This window comes from Lissotriton helveticus, chromosome 9 (genome assembly GCF_964261635.1).
Source record: "Lissotriton helveticus chromosome 9, aLisHel1.1, whole genome shotgun sequence".
Classification (NCBI taxonomy): domain Eukaryota; kingdom Metazoa; phylum Chordata; class Amphibia; order Caudata; family Salamandridae; genus Lissotriton; species Lissotriton helveticus.
This window is the reverse complement of record NC_136070.1, coordinates 620,566,636-620,587,316: the sequence shown is the minus strand read 5'-3', so window position 1 is coordinate 620,587,316 and position 20,681 is coordinate 620,566,636. Positions and strand designations below refer to the sequence as shown.

The 20,681-nt window shown below is 49.2% G+C and overlaps 1 protein-coding gene and 1 long non-coding RNA gene across 6 annotated transcripts in view; one reads left to right on the top strand and one right to left on the bottom strand.

Moving 5' to 3' along the window:
* Positions 1-20,681, bottom strand: part of LOC144781694 (cytochrome P450 2G1-like) — a 424,926-nt gene that overhangs the window by 42,466 nt on the left and 361,779 nt on the right. The gene's annotated exons all lie outside the window — the stretch shown is intronic.
* LOC144781698 (uncharacterized) overlaps positions 1-20,681 on the top strand; it is a 572,082-nt gene that overhangs the window by 293,210 nt on the left and 258,191 nt on the right. For all 5 annotated transcript variants that reach the window (XR_013601052.1, XR_013601051.1, XR_013601049.1 and 2 more), the window contains one exon: positions 20,457-20,545. This is a non-coding gene — a long non-coding RNA (uncharacterized LOC144781698). The remainder of the gene's footprint in view (positions 1-20,456; positions 20,546-20,681) is intronic.

Sequence of the window (20,681 nt, the reverse complement as noted above, 5' to 3'; positions counted from 1 at the left end):
TTATTTTTTATATCAATGAAAAGAGAGGAGATGTTGTAGTAGTTTCCCTTAAGCATGCTGTCATTTACTTTGTATTGCTTATGATGTCATTGTCATGACAATGGAATGCTATAGTTTGAATCCCTGGAGGTTGTCAGTTCCTGGAAGCTGTGGAGATGAACAGTCAATAAAGTATGTGCTCTTACACTTACCTGCCTGGTGTAATCACTTCGACATCCTATAAGAATATTTTGAACATCTGCTCATCCCTTTCTGTAGCATATTAGCCTTAACCAGTGTTTCAAAATCCTGAGTCTGTAATTCCAAATGCCCCAAAATCTAGTACAACAAGGTGTGGAGCTAGCTCTGATGAAAACTGTAGTAGTTCGGGTGGTTTAGCAGCCTAGTTTAAAGTGGCTGATTTTACCTCAAGGAAGGTCTGGCAAAGAATCAGTCGAGAACTTTTATGAATACTTATAAATGGTTGAAATCCAGTGGTAGATCCAGGTGGGGCCCACCAACAATTATTTTTGGGAACTGGCACTTATTTTTCCTCAACTGCTTTTGCTCTAAAGCAAGAAAGAAAAGCACAACCGGGGAACAGAAAGGCAGAAAAACAGTGAGATAGCAGGGATGAAAAGGAATGTTCAAGAGTGAGATAAAGAGACAGAGAGTGTTTGATGGTATACTACAAAGGCATGAGTTTGAATAACCACTGCGCCTCATTGGTATTCGACATCCCAATCTTCGATAACACAAGCCCTGGGCACCAGCACTTATTGTTTTACAAATTAAGCACTGTTCCAAATACATGCTGGTAAATACTTATCAACAGCTAGATATTTGGACACTGACAATATATTTTGAAATTACATATCCAGTGCACTTACATTCTGGTGTAAATTCAACCTGCTGCGAGGGTCTCTGGGAGGCATTTCCATCAGTATTTTCCAAATCAGTGAGGCTCTTTTAATAAAAGATTAACACTGTTTGGTGGAACCCCCGGCTGCCATGGAATGTATCATTTTTTCTCTTAAATCTTAAAGGATAAGAACTAGGCTTGAGTTCCCTAAGCAGCGGAGTGCGTTAGCTCGTGCAGTTCGCACTGATATTTAGTGCTGGATGTTTGACCCACAATGGAAAATCAGCAAGAACAGTACAATGCGCAGTGCAAGAGGGTTCTGCTTCTTTCTGCCGCTCAAGTAGATTTTCTACCCGAGTGGCAGCTTCCTCAACGCAAACGGATGGTTTCTCGAAGTGACCGGTCACGCCCATTTGTGATTGCCTGCGTTGAGAAATCTTGTTGGGAGGTAGTGTATTGTTGGATTTTTCTCAAGCCATCTTGCCAACTGAATGTTGGCAAGCAGGGAAAAAACTCTGCTTCGTAGAGAAGAGTTTTTCAGAACACTGCATACTCTTCGGAGTCTAGAAAACTCCATGAATGGAGCGGAGTTCACCACCCAGGACTAATGAGAACAATTTCCCACAACTGCAAACAGAATTTCTGCAAACTACCTTCTAAATTAACTATATATACTCTTTGGCCTAGAATATTGATGTTTGTATGCAATATCCCGTTTTAAGAGAATGACCTGGCTTGCACTGACTCCATGCCAGATCTCCAGTGACATATATATTTTTTTATTGATATAGAATGAAACAAAAATCAGCACATATACACAAGCATATTCATGAATTATATGTAGGAGAAGGGAATACAAGTACATTTTGATAAATCAGAGTATCAATCAAAATAAAGCCCCAGAGCATGGTTATTGCACGTCAAGGTGTGGGCGGGTCATCCAGGTCAATGCTACGCGGAGGATTGCAAATATTCCTGCGGTATGTGTTCCAGGCCCCCCAAATTAACAACCATTTCTTCTCTTGGGGGCGCTAGGTGGCGCACTGGTGAATGGAAGCCTCCTTGTAAGGCTCCCACATCCTGACGACCGATATCCTTAAATTGATCCTTTTATCGGCGTCCAATCAGGCTGAAACTGCCCTCGCCTGCTCAGAGACATCAGCGGAGGCTCCGGTGCAAGTTTGGAGCGGATCGGACACTGCATGCCGCCGGTAGAGCCGTCTTGACGTGCGGCGGGGATTACCGCCGGAGACACCAGCGCACTCGGACGGCTTGCCTGGCGACGCGAGGCCGGGGCTCTGTGGGCGCCAACTAGGCCCTGAAAGGCGCGAAAACGCCGGAGGACCGCGGAGGCTCGGCGGAGGAGGGCGGCGGACCCGGTTTTCCGTTCGCGGAGGCGCGCTGCCGGTAGAGCAGGTAACGTCCTGTCCCTCTTGCTCCCAGGAGGCGGCTGCAGACTCTCTGCCTGTTTCTGCGGACCCCAGCGCGGCGCGTCTCTGTGGAGCGCGACTCTCGCCCCTGCCATCTCCCCCCCAGGGCTGCCGGCTAGGTCTAGGTGGATATCCTGCTACCGCCGGGCCCTCTGGAGCCCCGACTTTCTCGACTCTTGCTGCGAGGCCACCCCCGCTGGGCGTCTGCACCGCATGTGACTGGCCTCTCCCAGAACCATCACCGCCGGCGGACATAACCACCGCTCCGGCCATTGCTCCACTTCCTTGTCCTGCGTGGGAACATTGGGGTGCGAGGACTGCTGGCTGGGGTCCGGGGCTGGAACATCCTGCTACGCCATAACCCCCCCCGCCCTGGCATTGTAAAGAACTTACGCGCACCTCACGGATTGCTCTGAGAGTGCTGACTTTCACCCTCTACAACGTGTGTGCTTGGGGCATGCTTGGTCGTAGCACATAGTGGCGGTGCTACTCCCACACTCCCTGACACTCTGGGCCCGCACCTCCAAACAACTGCTTATTACTCCTGCCTGGCACGTACTCCTGCACGACTTCCACCTGTCCTGCGACGGCTAACTTCTTTTATTGTTGTGTCCGGCTCCTGAGTGTCGCACAGAGGGACGGCTGCACCGTTGTGCTCCCAGAAGACTGCTGAATTTTACGTCTGGGGAGCGTGTTGTGTCCTAGAACAACGACCATCGCCAACATATATCTGCTGCCTGTGGCCCCCTCTTCCTTACCACGTGCGCAGGTGTTGCAGCATATCGGAGGGCGGCTGGTGAGTAGGGGCTCCACGACCTGATCTGCCGACCAGCGGGATTGTCTAGACGGTGCGACTTTTGCTGTCATCCGACTCACGGATTCCCCTGCCCTTTCTGAGCTGCTAGGATGGGACGACCTGACACGCGGCAACCGAAGCTTACATTTGATGCAGCCAAAAAACCGAATCGCAACAGCCCGGACTCTCAGAAACAAATGGAGGCCAACAATCCCTCTGATAACCAGGCGACCACCTCCACGGATACCCAGGAACTTCTTCGTGAAATGCGCCAGGGCTTCGCGACCATCGCGGACAAGGTGGACAGGATGTCGTCTCGTATGGATGCTGTAGTCCACAAATTGGAGGTCCATGAGGGGAGGCTGACGGAAGTGGAACAACGAGTGTCAGACGTCGAGGACACCTCCGGGCAACATACGACACGTCTAGCTCGAATGGATAACTTATTGCGCACCATAGCGGCTAAGAACGAGGACTTAGAAGCGAGAAGCCGGCGTAATAATATACGCGTCGTTGGAATTCCGGAATCCACCAATGTGGGTAGAATGGAGGAATATGTGGAGCACCTGTTGAGGACAGCAGTGGGGTCGGAAGCATTCTCCCCCCAGTTCATAGTGGAGAGGGCACACAGATCCCTGGGACCGGTGCCAAAGCCGGGCATGAAACCAAGACCCATCATAGCTCGGCTGCTAAACTACAGGGACAGAGATGCAGCTTTACGAGCAGCTCGATCTTCCAAAAAACTAGTGTGTGATGGTAACGAATTCACAATTTATCCTGACTTCACACCCGTGGTCCAGGAAGAGCGACGCAAGTTTCTGGACGTTAAAGCGAAACTTCGGGCCCTACAAATTGACTACGCATTACTCTACCCGGCTAGGCTGCGGGTCACTTATCAGGCGCGCCAAAAGTTCTTCACGAATCCGCAGCAGGTTGAGGACTTCATTAAACAAGTAAAACGTTTGGCTCGCCAGCGTAAGGAGGAGGCGGAAGACCCTGCTCGTGAAGACGACCAGCTTGAAGATGATGAACACTGACCCCGCTGCATCTACACCATTGGATGTTGCAGGGGATCCTGTTTGTGAGTACTGACATGGAATACTCAGAGGGATGGGGTCTGTGGTTACGGCCTATCCGTCTCCCCCTTCATGTCGACTTGGGCGAGGGCTGAGGCCTGGGACATGCTGAAACTGTACTGTGTCGTCAGGTACCCCCCTCTCTCCTGGCGGCTGAGGTTGGTCTGCCATGGGCAGCTGCTGGAGAAAAGGGGTTGTTGTGTTGCCACCTAGAATGGTCCCTAGCGGGTATTACCCATGCTGGTACTGTTGTTGTAGCAGGGATTGTTCTTATCCCTGGTTGTTGAGGGGAGTGGGGAGGGAAGGGGAGGGAATTAGCACTGGCGGGTTGGGGTTGCCTCTGTGGGAGGAGGGGGGGGGGGCTTGGGGGAATGTTTGGTTGCTACGTGACTTGTATGAAGTTCTGATACACGAGCAAAATGCCACAGTCCACTATTTGAGGGCAGCGACTTGGATTATAACTATTTCCGCTTTGCGATTGGGGGGTATGCATTGCACATTATTACAGCACAGCCAACTACACCAGTATGGGTGCAAGACCAGATACTCGATGTAATTTTCTATCCTGGAATGTACGGGGGCTGAAAGATGCGCGTAAGCGTAGACAATTGTTGGCCTATTGGGATAGACACGATGTGCAGGTGATTATGTTACAAGAGACTCATATTCCCCCATCTACGGCTTCTACATTTGGTGCGAGGTGGGCGGGGGTGAGAGCTTTCTCAAACTTCTCCTCATATGCTAGAGGTACTGCCATTCTTATTCACCGAAATCTCCCATTCACGCTGCAGGGGCAACAAATTGATAAAGAAGGTAGATATGTCATTGTCTGGGGGAGGCTGGGAGGGGAGACGGTTACTATTGCCAACTGCTATGCTCCCAATGTTGACGACCCTCATTTCTTCCACCGCCTCTGGGGGGGTATAATGGATATAGGCTCCAGGTACCTGGTATGGGGCGGAGACTTCAACGTAGCCTTACACCCGAGAGTGGACAGAGCGGATGGATGCTCCACATACCATACTAAGGCGAGGGAGTCCCTTGAAGGGATAGTTGATGAGGGGGGGTTGATCGATAGTTGGAGACACTTACACCCTGATTTGCTGGAGGGCACACACTTTACGTCCTACACGGGCACGTGGGCAAGGCTAGATTACATCTTCGTGTCCCGGAGTTTAGCCCCGAACATTCTCACCTCTCGACATTTACCCAGAACACATTCCGATCACTGCCCTTTTTTCCTGTCTTTGGATCTGCCTGGCTTTCACAAACCCCGTCCACCCTGGCGACTACATCCCAACATCCTGATTGACACTGTCTTCTGCGAAGAACTTAGAACTGACATAGCAGATTTCTTCCCCCGGAACAAAGACACGGTGGATAGTGTGGAAACGGTGTGGGAGGCATTTAAAGTCACGGTGCGGGGGTGGTGTATAGCTAAAAGCTCAGGGGTGCTCAAAGATATACAACGAACACTGCGCAGATTGGAAGAGGAGCTTCGAACTTTAGAGACTCGTATGGTACAGGGGTTAGATGGGGAGGCGCACAGCGCGTTCAGAGCGAAACTATCAGAGTACGAAGCGGAGGCGCAGAGAGAAGTGCACTTCAAGGGAAAACACTGGCGAGCCCGTGCTTATAATGAGGGAGGGAGACCAGGTACAGCGTTGGCCATGGCAGTGAGATTGGCGCGAGGTTCGAACACTATCTTAGAGTTAACTGCAGCAGATGGGAAGTTACACAAAGACAATGATGGCATACTCAACACACTCCAGGCACACTACGAACAGTTGTACACCTCACGAGCCGCTGGGGAGTTAGACCTGGACAGCTATCTGGGGGATATAGCACTTTGCTGGATTAGCGATGTCCACAGACAGTTTCTGGGGGCGCCGCTCGAGTTGGAGGAGGTGCGAGATGCCATCATGTCCCTGAGCAACGGGAAAGCACCGGGTCATGATGGTCTCCCCGCGGAGTTTTATAAATGCTACGTGGAGATTATGGCTCCGGTGCTACGTGAGGTATTCAATGATGCAATGGAAGTAGGGGTGCTCCCGAGATCTATGCGAGAAGTCATTATAACATCTTTACTTAAGCCTGGGAAGCTTGCCACACAATGTGACTCATATCGCCCTCTGTCGTTATTGAACTGCGACGCCAAAATTCTGGCGAAGGTCCTTGCAACCAGACTTTCCTTACTTATGACCACGATCATTTTGCCAGACCAGTCCGGCTTTGTCCCCACGAGATCCACATCACATAACCTCCGCACGGTATTTTCCCTCATTCAAACTGTTCATCCGGAGATTCCCCTTGCCGGGGTTTTTTTGGATGCCTCAAAGGCATTCGATTCTGTGGAATGGGGATTTCTATTCGCAGTCCTGCAAAAGATGGGATTCCCCCCTGTCTTTGTGGCCTGGGTACGGTTACTCTATACATCTCCAATGGCGAGAGTATTTGCGAATGGACAACTTACTGCCGCTTTCGCGATAACGAGGGGGACCCGACAGGGGTGCCCCCTTTCCCCGTTACTTTTCGCGATGGCAATTGAACCACTGGCCTGTCGCATCCGACAGCTCCACAAGCCCAGCGCCTTCAATTGTTTTCAGCGCCAACTCTCAATTTCGTTGTATGCCGATGATGTCACACTTTACGTTAAGTACCCCCAGGCTAATCTTAACTCGCTGTTGCGGGAGTTCGTTACCTTCGGATGCCTTTCAGGTGTCTCTATCAACTGGAGCAAGTCCCAGCTCTTCCCGCTGACACCGGCGGTCACCGAATTCCCGCTAGATTACCCGCTCGAGTGGTGCACTTCGGAACTACGTTACCTAGGGATACAGATTTCTAGAGACAAAGGGGAGACATTGCGGATGAATTACGGAGTGGCCATCACCAAATTGACGGATTCGGTGACGCGGTGGATTAAACTGCCCTTGTCTATGGCGGCGAGAATCTCCCTAGTCAAGATGGTGGTACTACCGCGATTCTTGTATATGTTCCTCAATATTCCCCATCACCCTGGCGCATATTTTTTTAAAACCTTACGCTCGGAGCTTATCCGACTGGTGTGGGGGGGAAGGCAGGCTAGGCTCCGCTGGGCAATATTGACACAACCCTATGGAGCGGGGGGCTTCGATGTCCCGGACTTCGAAATATACTACTTAAGTGCTCAGGCACACTACCTATATCATTGGCTACGCCCAACTGCTTTCATGCCGCAAGTGGCAGCGGAGGACTGGATAGCGCACCCGCTGCCATTGGAGGGAGTGGTGCACGCCCCCACAGCCGCGCTGGAGATGCATTCAAACACTGTGTCCTGCACAATAGAGGCGTGGCACAAGATAGGGACGCGATTGCAAACCCTGTTACTATATTCGACTCGTATGCCACTATCCTACCACCCACAGGTGACGCTCTTGCGAGAGGTAGGATTCCGACGAATGTGCAGGAGGTTGGGGGTGGGGGTGTGGGGGGATCTATTCCGGGATGGGAAGTTCCGATCTCGAAATGACTTTTTTGGAGATAGCGAACATACCCCTCTGGAACTCTTCTACTACCTACGACTCAGAGAAGGCCTGAAAGCCTTATTACCTGATTATCCTCATGAACCCCCCCGCTTAGCCCCGCTCACTGTGGTGTTGAGCAGCTCTGATGGCACACACCTGGTTTCTAAACTGTACAAGTGCATTCGAGAGGAATTACCAGTAGTAACTAGTGCGGCTAGAGGGCACTGGGCGGGTGATTTCGGAAGGGATATCACTGATGCCCAATGGCAGTACTGCTGCAAATTGTCAGGAGAGGTGATGTCTAGCTGCCGCTTTAAAATCATCCATTACAAATTCCTCCATAGGATGTACTACACACCAGCTCGGAAATTCCGGTTCGGGCTTGCCGACTCGGACAGGTGTGAGCGATGTGGTCGGGAAGGAGCGGACTTCTTCCATTTATCATGGACCTGCCCGCAAATACAGGAATACTGGGCGCGGGTCTGTGAGGGCCTGTCCCACATGATAGGTACTGCGCTGACCCCAGACCCGATGTTATTCCTTCTAGGCCATACAGCGCAGATAGCACGGACAGTTAGGAAGTTCACTAATGTAGCGCTACTGTTGGCACGGAGACACTTAGCGTGTAGATGGGGCCGAGGCCGCGCTCCTAAGTTTAAGGTCTGGTTGCACGATATGTTATACTGTCAGGAACAGTACAGTGTGTTTTCAGAACTGGTACCTTTACGTGTGAGACCAGCGGACATCTGGGGTCCCCTGCAGGCCTACCTTCTCGCTGACACATCACAGGGGGAGGAGGACGCTAACAATACTGACACAACACACGCACAGATTATTTGAATTACCTGTTCTCATTTCACACTTTTTGACCTGTGCTGGGAAGGGTCTATTGGAGGATTGTTGCAGTGTTAGAGATGTACCCGATATAGAGCTTCCTCTCCAGAAGCTATGTATTACTTTACTGCTGAACTACCTTTGAAATGTTGGCTGCATGCCTTGCATCGATGTTCTTCCTTTACAGGCACTGTCTAACGCCACTGCATGGACTTGACCTCCCTGACTACTCTACCATGCTACCTACCTGCATCAAAGCCCCTGATGGAACTGCATTGTTGTTTAACTAATGTGTAATGCCTCTATCCCCCTACATTCCAGACTACGGCTGTAATCTCCCGATTCTGTTATATCATATCACGCTTTCTTGACTGTATATCTTCCTCAATTGCCCCCCTAAGGCAATGGTCTGAGATAAATGTCTTGCATCTTGTGTGTATTGGCTGTTGATTGACCTTCACTACGCTCCCTGGATATGGGAGTTCAATGCCTCTGATTGCCCTAATACAGGTGTATCGCTGCCGGCCTTGTATGGTTGTAGGCGCACTGCTGTGTATGAATGCTTGGATGTTAATAAAAGTTTATAATCCCAAAAAAAAAAAAAAAAAAAAAAACAACCATTTCTTCGGGCACCCCCTTGAAACATGGTCTTTTCCCGGAACATGCACCAGTCCATGTTTTTCGTCCAGTCAGTGAGCTTAGGGAGGTGAGTGGCCCCCCATTGTTGAGCTATGTTTCTTTTCGCCACCATCAGCCCTAATGTCACCCATGTCCTGCCCATTCCTTCCCAAATCTGTAGGTTCGCGCACATTCAACAAGCATCTCTTTGCCTCTAGACGGATATCAAGTCTCCAATTCCTCACTTAGCACCATGTGAATTTGACCCCAGTATCTCTGAATGAGGTCGCACTCCCATAATTTATGCATGAAAGTTCCCTCAGAGCCCCATTGGCACCTGCATTCACTCCCCTCAGCCCTCCCCATTTGGATCAAAAGGGCCCAGTTACATACACTCTATGGAGGATTTTAAGCTGGACAAGTCTCAGCCTGGCCGATATGGCCACTTCCTTTGGGGAGGATAAAGTCTCTTGCCACTCCACATCATCTAGCGCGAGGCCATCCCTTTCTCACTTTACTCCTGTAGGTGTTCAGCTACGTTGTTGATGATTTTTTTTATAGGTGAGTGATATTGTTTTATCTGGTAGGTAACCATCAAGCAGTCTGTCCTTGAGAGGAGCGCAGTCTGGGAGTGAAGAGCCGGTGGGTATGTTTGACTGTAGTGCGTGGCGGATCTGAAGGTAACGGAAATATTCTGTGTTGGCAAGTTCATATTTCTGTTGTAAATACTCAAAAGGTACCACCGCCCCTTTTACCCACACATTCCCTATGGTTGAGATCCCGATAAGGTCCCATTTGTCGAATCCCTTTGATTTCCAAAGGTCGCCTCGGATCTCGGAGTCCCAGAGAGGCGTGGCTGCCGTCAGTTTCCGTTCCCAACCCAAACTCTTAGCGGCTGTGTGCCAGACCTGTACCGGATGTTTCGTCGGCCCAGTCAGAGGAAAGCGTTTTGGTTTGGAGTAAAGTGCCCTGTAGTAGTTCCTGCCCGGGAGTAGCCAACGGTCCATTGCGTAGCACGGGTTGTCCACTCTTCGGTACGTACTGTGGTTAATAGCTGCAAGGTGTGCCGCCCAATAATATTTCTTAAGGCCGGGGAGACTGATACCACCATCGTACCAATTAGGAGCAAGTTTGTGGAGTCCTATCCTAGGCTTCCCAAGCCATAATAAATCCCTCTGCATGCCCTCGATTTCTTTGAAATAGCTGGCAGGCACCGGGTCTGGGAAAATTTGTAGTGCATATAGGAAGCTAGGCAGGGACATCATCTAGAAGAGTGCCGCTCTTACCAGTAGCGATAGAGGGAGCGCCTTCCATGCTACAGTGTCACGTTTCAATCTTTGTAATGGCGGGAGTAGGTTACGGTTATAGCGGAGCTGAGGGCTGGCCATCACATATATACCCAAATATTTAAAGCCCTCCATGGTGATTTGAATTGGGCAGCCCCTAGGGACTACGGGGCGGCCCCCATTGAGAACATATAGAAGGGATTTGCCCCAGTTAATGGAATAGCTGGCGAATCTCCAAAAAATTGCGCATATGTGCAACACTTCGATTAACGACTTCGTGGGAACAGTTAGGAACAATAGGATATCGTCCGCATATAGAGAGATGCGGTCCTCCCATGAAGGAGCCCACTTCAGTCTTCGTATGACTGGTCCCTCCGGATCCATGCCGCCAGGGGTTTGAGCGCTAGGGCGAAAAGGAGGGGAGAGAGGGGACATCCCTGTCTGGTGCCATGCCCCAACGCAAAAGGCGCTGACCTTGTATTGTTCACTAGATCCTGCGCTAAGGGCTTGGAGAAGGGAAGCCTGATCCACCGGATAAATCTCTCCCCAAATCCCATCTTCATAAGCACTGCAAGTAGGTACGGCCATTCTATGGTGTCGAGCGCCATTGTGGCATCTACTGAGACTACAATTGCTGGCTCTTGTAACGTGTCTAACCGCCCCATCACTTCATGCAACCTCCGGAGGTTCAGGGCTGAGTTAAGGTGGGGCATGAAGCCTGACTGGTCCCCGATCACTTTAACAAGACGGTTGGCCAATATTTTAGCAAGGATTTGGGGCTCCGCATTTAGGAGGAAGATGGGTCTGTACGACGTACAGTTCGATCTGGGTTTACCCTCTTTGTGGATTATGACTATTGTAGCCATACGTTGGTCAAGCGGCAGCTCTCCCCGCTCCCTACTCTCAGCGAACATATCCTTCAGGCGAGAGGCCAGTTTGTCCGGCACCAGTTTGTGCAATTCGATTGGGAGAGGCCCGACGCCTTGCCTGCCTGGAGGCAGCGCATTGCCGTCGCAATTTAATCGTTTGTGAAGTCACTGTCCAAGAATGCTCGCTCTTCAGATTGCAGGTGGGGAAGGGCATTGTCTTTAAGCAGGGATTTGAAATATTTTTCAGAGTATTGAGTGCGTGTGTCGTATATGTTACTATTATGAGTCATGAATGCGTTAACTTTAGCCGGTGAGTCTGTGAGTGCTTGGCCGTCTTTTTTAATAATTTCCAGCACCAGTCTAGATGCCATCTCTTTTTTGTCCAACCACGCCAGGAGCTTCCCGGCTTTATCACCCAGGTCATACACCCTGACCTCAGATTCCCTAGCAAAGGTTTTCGCCCTCTCCATTGTTATCGCCTTGTATTCATCTTGTTTAAGCTGTAAGGCATGTGACTTTTCCGTTGTTACCCCCTCCTCTAACTCCCTCTCTAGACCAAGGACTGCACTCTCAACTTCGCCCAGGTCTTTTATCCTATCTTTCCGCTAACCCGCTATTAGGGAGAACGCCTGCCCTCGGATCACTGTTTTAAATGCTTCCCACAACGTCTGGGAGGAGTCGACTGCACCCTAATTTTCCTGGAAGTATTGATCCATAGCTAACAATAGGTCCCTGTGTATTGCAGGGTCTCGGAGGTGCCACGGGTTGATGGGGCCACTCTACCTTCCCCCCCACGTTTCAGTGCCACATGGGTCCATACAGGGGAATGTTCAGAAATACCTCTTGCCAAATGCCTTATTTCACGGATAAGTGTTAATTGTGCAGCTGCGACAACGACATAATCAATTCGTGAAAAGCTATTATGTGCACCCGAATGAAACATGTGTTGGACACTGTCAGGGTGAAATACACTCCATACATCGGCTAAGCCAAGTGTATCTAGAAAGTCCAGCAGCAATCTAGCAACTGTACCTGTGTACCGTCGGGGATATCTATCAAGCATTCCAGAGAATACCAAGTTAAAATCTCCTCCCACCAGCAATAGGCCTTCCGGCAACGAGAGCAGCACCGTCCCAAGGTCCTTGAATGTGCATGACTGCAGCCCCGGTGGGATGTAGATTGACAAGCAAATGACTGTGCGTCCCTCCCATTGTCCTGTGATACCTATATAGCGGCCTAGATCATCCGCCCATATCGAATGGATCATAAAGGGAAAGGAATTTCGCATCATCATACCCACCCCTCGAGAGCCAGTGGTGAAGCCTGCATGTGCTACTAATTTATAGCCCCATCTGTTTAGCGCCTTGCAAGTATTGCCCACCAGATGGGTCTCCTGGAGGGGAACCATATCCGGAGTATGCCTTCTGATGTTTTGTAGTACAACGCAGCACTTGATCTTGTCCCGCAACCCATTTATGTTCCAGCTCAAAAGCTTAAGATTGCAGTTCCCGTGCATGTGTATTCATGTGATCGGAAGCCATCATCTCCTCCCACATAAAGATACTTTTCCGTGCTGACTTAAAACAAACAAAACAAACAACATTCCCCCAATACCAACAACCCCCATCTCTACCCCCCTGCACTTTGGGCCTGAAACTACCCATGATTCTAACTTGCAGATTGCCTGTCGTCCAACTTGAAACTAAAGGTAGAAATGTGGGTGTGAGAGAATATGGAATTATTTGATTATAGCCAGCATACACAGTTAAAGGAAAGAGAAGTTCTCTCTACATCGCTGCTAAATGGCGGCTGTTTTTCACTATTATAAGACTATCCGTTTTTTATGTTGATGAGCATTGGGAGCAATGACGGGTAAGGAGAGATGAGCGAACTTCAGGGTGCAAGTGGTGGCTTTAGATATTTGTAAGATGTCAGATGAGGTCCCCTTTCGTTGTTTACCAGCGTAACTAGTACTGACGCATTTATGTTTACGGGTTAGTCCATCTTCGAGGGAGTGACAGCTTTTTATGTCAAGGCTACCGTCGCACTGCGAAGCAGTGGGCGGAGCCGAAGATTTTATGACTTCTACAGTGGGCCTTTAACCCGCCTCTCTCTTCCATTGGTTGGCTTCGTAAATGGAGGCTAGCCATTGGAAGAGATGTGCGTCACTCGGTTCAGGCCCCGGCTTGAGCAGATTCGGGGGCGTGGTTTTTTTTCATTTTTTAATCAGTGACGTCATCCGTCACTCAGCAAAAAAACACGCCCCCGATTCTGAAACTTTCGGAGCTTTGCGGCCGCCATTTTGCTGCTCGGTAAAACCAGGAGAGCAGCGTCTACTGAGGACATGAGGTAACTATCCCTTGTCTTGCCTCTGCAACCCTGTTGTGCCGTTTTTCATGCCCCTGCCCCCTTGTTTGTGCCGTTTTGTGATATATGTATCGGGGTACATGGCTCGTTCTTTTGTACTTGCTGCATTTATTGTTTATTCACATTGAGTCTGACTTACATTTCTGTGTACATTGTTCATTTGTTACAACCTTTGGATGTTTTCCCGAATAACTTATGTACTTTATTTTCAGAGGTGTTTGTTTCTACTATTATCTTTTTATAGTCCGGTTAGTCTTGTTCTTCCCGGTTTTACTCTTCACCTTAACTTATTCACCCACACAATATGGCGCTCACTTTTTCCACTCTTAATCGGCCTGTCTGTTTCTCTGTTCACTTTCCAACCACGCGTCTTAATCAGCAGTGCTCCCGTTTGTATTTTGCTCCACTGATCATTCACCCCAGAGTTACGTCCCGAACACACAGGTAAGCGATTTTGCGCCCCGATCAACTACCGTTCTACCTCGTGATCGGTAAAACTGTTTCCCGTATTTATGTTGACTCTTTTTCTTTAGATGCGTTGAACTTTATTTACAGCGTTTGACCGCTCGGTCATCAACAAGACCCGAAGTGAGATTGTTTAGGGGTTTATTTTCCCGGGTACCTTTTTTCACTTCACTGAATCACGTCCACTGTTGTAGATCGCTCACTTTCGTCGTATGCACCGGTTTGTCACGCCGCATTTAAACACACGTCGGAAATCCTTTACTCTTAACAAACTCCTCATTTTACCTAACACTCTGTATAGATTTCGATCTTCTACACACCTAATTTAGTTTACTGTTGCGGACTTTATTTTACCGAGCACTCAGGCTTTTAACCGCATGGTTCACAATCGTTTACCTAGCTTTATCGCTTCCTATAGAATTTTCATTGATTGTAAGTTGCTCTTGCTCGAAGGATCCGATGTTCTGTTGCTGATTCAAATACATTTATTTATAGGATAATTATCCCCTGGTGAAGAGTCTGTGACTCAAAATGCATTGGGACCACGCATTTAGTGTTTTGGAAATCCTATATGTTCAAATGAAAAGAATATTCATATATGAGAAGCATCGATATGAAGAGTTACATTGATCAATAAAACAAGATCATTGTTCAGAATTCAACATTGTATAAACTCATTTTTGAAATTCCTTTAATTCTAAAAAGAGGTCACTCTTGACCATCCACGGAGTGCCACAGAGGGACACCCAGTATTTACTTGGTGCTGCAATCATTTTGGACTTACTCCCTTAAGGTCAGAGGGGGATACGGGGGCCGCGACCTCTGCTCAAACTGCACGGACCACGTAATTCTATGAGAGACAAGACCTGTTAGACCTGCGTCCACTGATACCAGAGACATGCAGGCCCTCTATGGAGGTACTGTCACTCCGAGACTGTCTGCAATGCTCCTTTAAGGGAAGGAGAGAACCAGCTAGCGAGACTTGTAACAGGAGCTCCAGGGGAGGTTTGCTGAACTGCAGATCGCTCTGCAAGCACAGTATTCAAACCAGGGACCTCCTTGAGGACGAGAAGCTAGACATTCTCTTTCTGACGGAAACCTGGTTGGTGGAGCACTCTGACCCGGTCATTATAGAAGCTATCCCGCCAGACTATAACATTGTCAGAATAGACAGATGTGGGGGAAGGGGAGGTGGGATTGCTATACTGACTAAGGCTCCTCTGGAATGCACTCTAGAACCATTAAAAATTGATAGCTGTGATGCAGGATATTTTAATCTGAAACTGGGACCCCAAAATTCGGTCACTGGTATCCTTGTATATAGACCCCCAGGGGGCCTTAATGAGTTCTCTACTAGCCTGATGGAGGGCGTCGCTCATTTAGCGATGAGGAGGAGCAGACTTCTGGTAGTAGGAGACCTCAACATTCATCTTGAGGATGAGCGTAACAAGGAGGCCATAGATTTAAGACAAGAGATGCAGGCTGTACAACTAGAACTGAAAAATCGCACCCCGACCCACAAGCACGGTCACCTACTGGATCCAGTGTCTGCTAGCTGGGACGGAGTGGTAGCGGACGCTCTGCTTCCTGTCCCTTGGTCAGATCACCACTTAGTTCCCTTTAGCTTACATATCTTAGTGACTGACACACAAAAAGGACAGCCAAAGAGCTATCCCCGTCGCAAATGGAAGCACTTCTCACAAACCAATTTTAGCAAATTGCTACAGGAAGGGGGCCCACCGGGGGGTGGTGACATCGAGAGTGCGAATCACAGGCTTCAGGAGCGCATTTTGTATGCCCTCAACGCAACGGCTCCGTTGCACTCATCCAAGGCTAGTATTAGAGGCAAAAAGTCAGCACCGTGGTTCACGCCTGCTCTGCAAACCGCTAAATCCGAATGCAAAAGATTCGAACGCAGGTGGCAAACAGACTTCGGCCCTCAATTAAAAATAACCTATAGGGAAGCACAAAGGGAGTACCAAACCATGGTGCGGGGAGCCAAAGCCTCCCACTTTAAAAAGCGTATAGGCAGGCTGAAAACTCCTCGAAAGAACTCTTTAAAATCTTCAAAGAGATCTCGCTGGTAGCGAGCCCTAACAATCCAGCTAATGACTCTGTAGCAGAATGCAACAGGGTAGCAGAATACTTCGCAGGAAAAGTCAGGGATATTTACGCTTCCTTCCCTAACAAGCCTGAAAATGGGCTAGACTTTGTAGAACGGACCGATGTTAGAAACCCGGAACATTGTATGGAATATTTTACCGTCCCTTCCCCGAGGTACTAAGTAAAATCTGTCGAGGGATCAAGTCAGGCTCCCCTCGTGATCCAGCCCCTCCTAAAGTATTGGGAGAGAGCCTGGCAACTCTCGAACCCTACATCAGGCATGTATTACAGACATCCTTTGCTTCCCAGACACTTCCGGATGACTGGAAAAAAGCTGTAGTTCTTCCCATAAAAAAGAAACCTAACGTAAGCCATGAAGTGCTTGAGAATCTGAGGCCGATCTCCTTACTGCCATATCTAGCCAAAGTGGCTGAGAAAGTGGCCAACTCCCAACTGATGGCTCACTTAGAAACAGCAAACATCCTCCACCCCTCCCAATCGGGCTTCCGTCGGGTTACTCGACTGAGACTGCCCTTCTGAGAGCGACTGAGACCCTCAGACGTGGGGCTGATGCCGGTCACACCATGGCGCCGGTGATGTTAGACCTAAGCGCAGCGTTTGACACTGTAGCTCATTACATCTTGCTACAGTGTCTAAACCGGGCGGGTGTCACAGGCTCTGCTCTGGGATGGCTGAAATCCTTTCTTACAGGTCGGAGCTTTCAGGTCCAAAGGGGCTCCTTTGGATCTTCAGAGCTAGCGCTTGAACAGGGAGTGCCTCAGGGCTCGGCCCTGAGCACTACCCTATTTAATCTTTACTTGGTCCCTCTAGCCGAGGTGGTGCAGGCGTATGGAGTGGAGCTAGTCTCCTACCCTGATGACACCCAACTGTTAATCTCCCTATCCCAAGCACCATCATCAGCGGCGTCCAACTTCAAGGCCTGTATGCAGGCTCTGGCCACATGGATGAACTCGCACTGCCTAAAATTAAACGGTTCTAAAACCGAGGTACTGGTGGTTGGAGGCACCAGCCTCAACTGGACTGCGGACTGGTGGCCAACGTGTCTGGGTCCTACCCCCGCCCCTTGTAAGGAGGCGAAGAACCTGGGGATATGGGTTGACCCCACTCTTTCCTACGAGGGCCACATTCGTCGTCTCGTGGGCAAGTGTTTTGGGGTGCTTAAAACACTCAATCAAACCTTGGATCTACTACCCCTTGAAGCTAGAAGTACTTTAACTCAGGCACTTGTGACGTCCCATTTAGACTATGGGAACGTCTTATTTCTGGGCGCTACCGAAAAAAAGTTTGGGACGCTTACACGTTCTTCAAAACTCGGCAGCTCGCCTAGTGCTGAGACTTCCGAAAAGAGCTGCGTCTAAAACTGCTCTGGCGGCCCTACACTGGCTACCAGTAAAAAAGAGAGTTATGTACAAAGCTCTCCTCATATGTCAACGGATATTATGGCAGAACTCCCCCGCCTATCTCCAAGACCTAATACAAAGATACGAGCCAACAAGAGCCCTTCGCTCTGTAGGCACGGGCCAGGTGACGTCCCCCGTGTAAGAATGTAAATGTAAATATAAATGTAGTATACTTGTAAAGCGCACAGCTGCCCCAGCAACGGGGCGTCCCGGCGCTGTATAACTCTGGGGAACCCGTCCTGGCTTTCCCTGTGGGATGGTCCCTTGCTGGGAGTCCCCAAGGTGGAGCCAGGCATCCCCGGAATTGGTGGGGCCGTTGTGGAGATTAGGCAAGCTAATGCCCAGAGTTGCCGAGTGGAACCCCTGATTAGAGTAAGCACCGAAGCGAGAATTATCGAGTCCGCTGACCAAGGTCCACGATCCTGCCGCGTCGGGAATTGAACCCTGGTCCCAGGCTGACTTCTGCTCTCAGGCCTGCCGCCTCTAACCAGTGAGCCACACTACTCCACTACCTGAAGCCAAACTTGGGAGCAAATCCTTTAGAGTCCTAGCAGCTCAAAATTGGAACAAACTTCCGCCGTGCCTCAGACTGGAGAAATCTGAGGTCAAGTTCAGAGGTCTATTAAAAACTTACCTCTACAGCTCATAAGCTCGGGGCCTGATGGAATGTCTCCTCTTAGCTGGGGCCTCCTATCTCTTTCTCTCCATAGCGCGGGGACACGCCGGGATGGCGCCACCATGCGCTCTATAAACTACTTTATTATTATTATTATACCTCGTGTGCACCCAAGAAGTATAACTTGAAAAACTTGCAAATTACTTCCGGTTTACCAGTGTACCTCACTATTGTCATGTTTTGATTGTTGTCCAACATTTTTTTTCACATCCATCTATGGCTGTTAAAAGGTCTTTTCAACAAAGAAAAGAGAAGGAGCAGAGGGGCAGAGCAGAGGGCCTCATCTGAAAAGTGTGATAACTCCCCAGCAGACATCTGTGGAAAAATTAACCTATTGGGTAGCCTGCAGTGGTAATGATGACAAAAACAATAAATAGAGCTGAAGGGGATCAAGTGAAAAAGAAAGAATTAGAAGTCCCAAAGTTGTACCTCAGTTCCCCAGGACAGCCAGGGGACATTCAAACAAGATTCTGGTAAATACCAGTGTGCTAGTTCACCATGAGGGTGGCAGTCGACAAAGTGGATGGAGAATGCTACAGGGTCGATGCCAGCAATGAAGTCCCTCTGAACAAAACCGGTAAGCTGTGAGGGCAGCAATTTCCTCAAAGCGTCATTGGTAGGATGCCAGCGGCAGGCAAATTAACCTGATATGGCACACTGACGTGCAGTCCAAAGAGCTTGTGAAATTGACAGGCGACTGAAAAACGGAGCTGTCATATTGGTTAAGGCAGAGGCAGCGTGTGAGACTGAAAAAAGACTAATAACATGCCCCAATAGGCTCTGTCTGTGTGTGGCTCTGTCTGTGTGTGGCTGGCTCTGTCTGTGTGTGGCTCTGTCTGTGTGTGGCTCGGTCTGTGTGTGGCTCTGTCTGTGTGTGGCTCTGTCTGTGTGTGTGTGGCTCTGTCTGTGTGTGGCTCCGTCTATGTGTGTGTGGCTCTGTCTGTGTGTGTGTGGCTCTGTCTGTGTGTGTGTGGCTCTATCTGTGTGTGTGTGGCTCTATCTGTGTGTGTGTGGCTCTGTCTGTGTGTGTGTGGCTCTGTGTGTGTGTGGCTCTGTCTGTGTGTGTGGCTCTGTCTGTGTGTGTGTGTGGCTCTGTCTGTGTGTGTGTGGCTCTGTCTGTGTGTGTGTGGCTCTGTCTGTGTGTGTGTCTCTGTGTGTGTGTGGCTCTGTCTGTGTGTGTGTGGCACTTTGTGTGTATGTGTGGCGCTGTGTGTGTGTGTGGCGCTCTGTGTGTGTGTGGTGCTCTGTATGTGTGTGTGGCGCTCTGTGTCTGTGTGGCGCTCTGTGTGTGTGTGTAGCGCTCTGTGTGTGTGTGGCTCTGTGTGTGTGTAGCTCTGTGTGTGGCTGTGTGTGTGGCTCTGTGTGGATAGCTTTTTTTGTAGGTGGCTCTATGTGTGGGTGGCTCTGTCCGTGTGAGAGTGGCTCTGTGTTAGTGGCTCTATGTGATTGACTGTGTGGGTGGCTCTGTGTGGGTGGCTCTGTATGTGTGTGTGGGTGGCTTTGTGTGTGTGGCTCTGTGTGGGTGTAAATGCAATAGGTCACGCATTTGCGAGCGATTAAGCTATTGGCAATGTAAATGCCAATGCCATTTATTTATGATTGAAAAAAAAAATGACATTAGCAATGCCAATAGCTCTACCTTTAATAATGCCGAGACCATTGCATTGCAAATGCTTGTTGTTTTTGTCGCGCAGAATGTCAGCGCTCAAAGGGATATATAAGGGGACCCGCTAGTGCGGTTTGTACCTTTGTACAGAGGTAAAAGCGGCTGCCCGGCACTTTCGGAGATTTAACATCCCGGTAAGCGTTACGATAGGTGTCATGTTAAGGAATGTTTATTTGGGGGTTTCGAGTGTAGTTGCTAATGCGGTCATACATCGGTGAAGTTTATTTTGTTTAAATAACCTTCCCTTTCCTACGGTACTACGAGCGGAGTGTTGTAAGCAGGGTTTCTGATTTTCGGTTCCATCAGAGCCATATTTGTTAAATCTTTGAGTATATATCGCAAACGCGGAGGCAGCCTATGAATGGGAAGTCACTTGATATGTAGTAAGCTGTTAGTTTGTTTATTAAGTTTGGCGGATGGTGTGATATTAAAATGTTTGCATGAGTTTTTTTTAAATAAAGCAGTTGATAGCAAGCTGACTTAGCTATATTATATGCTTTTCCAGATATCGAATTCCAGGATTAAAAGGAAAGAAACGCTGATCGCATCTAAATTACAGAATTATTTCCCTGTTCCAATTTAAGCTAAGTTAAGGTAAATATGACAGGTCTTAAGGGCAGCTCAGTAAGGAAATATAGCGGATTCAATGGAGAGCTTTACAGTCAACAATATATGTACTGCCTTCTTACCCCGCAGATTTTATTCAGGGCATCATTTCTTGACCCATGTT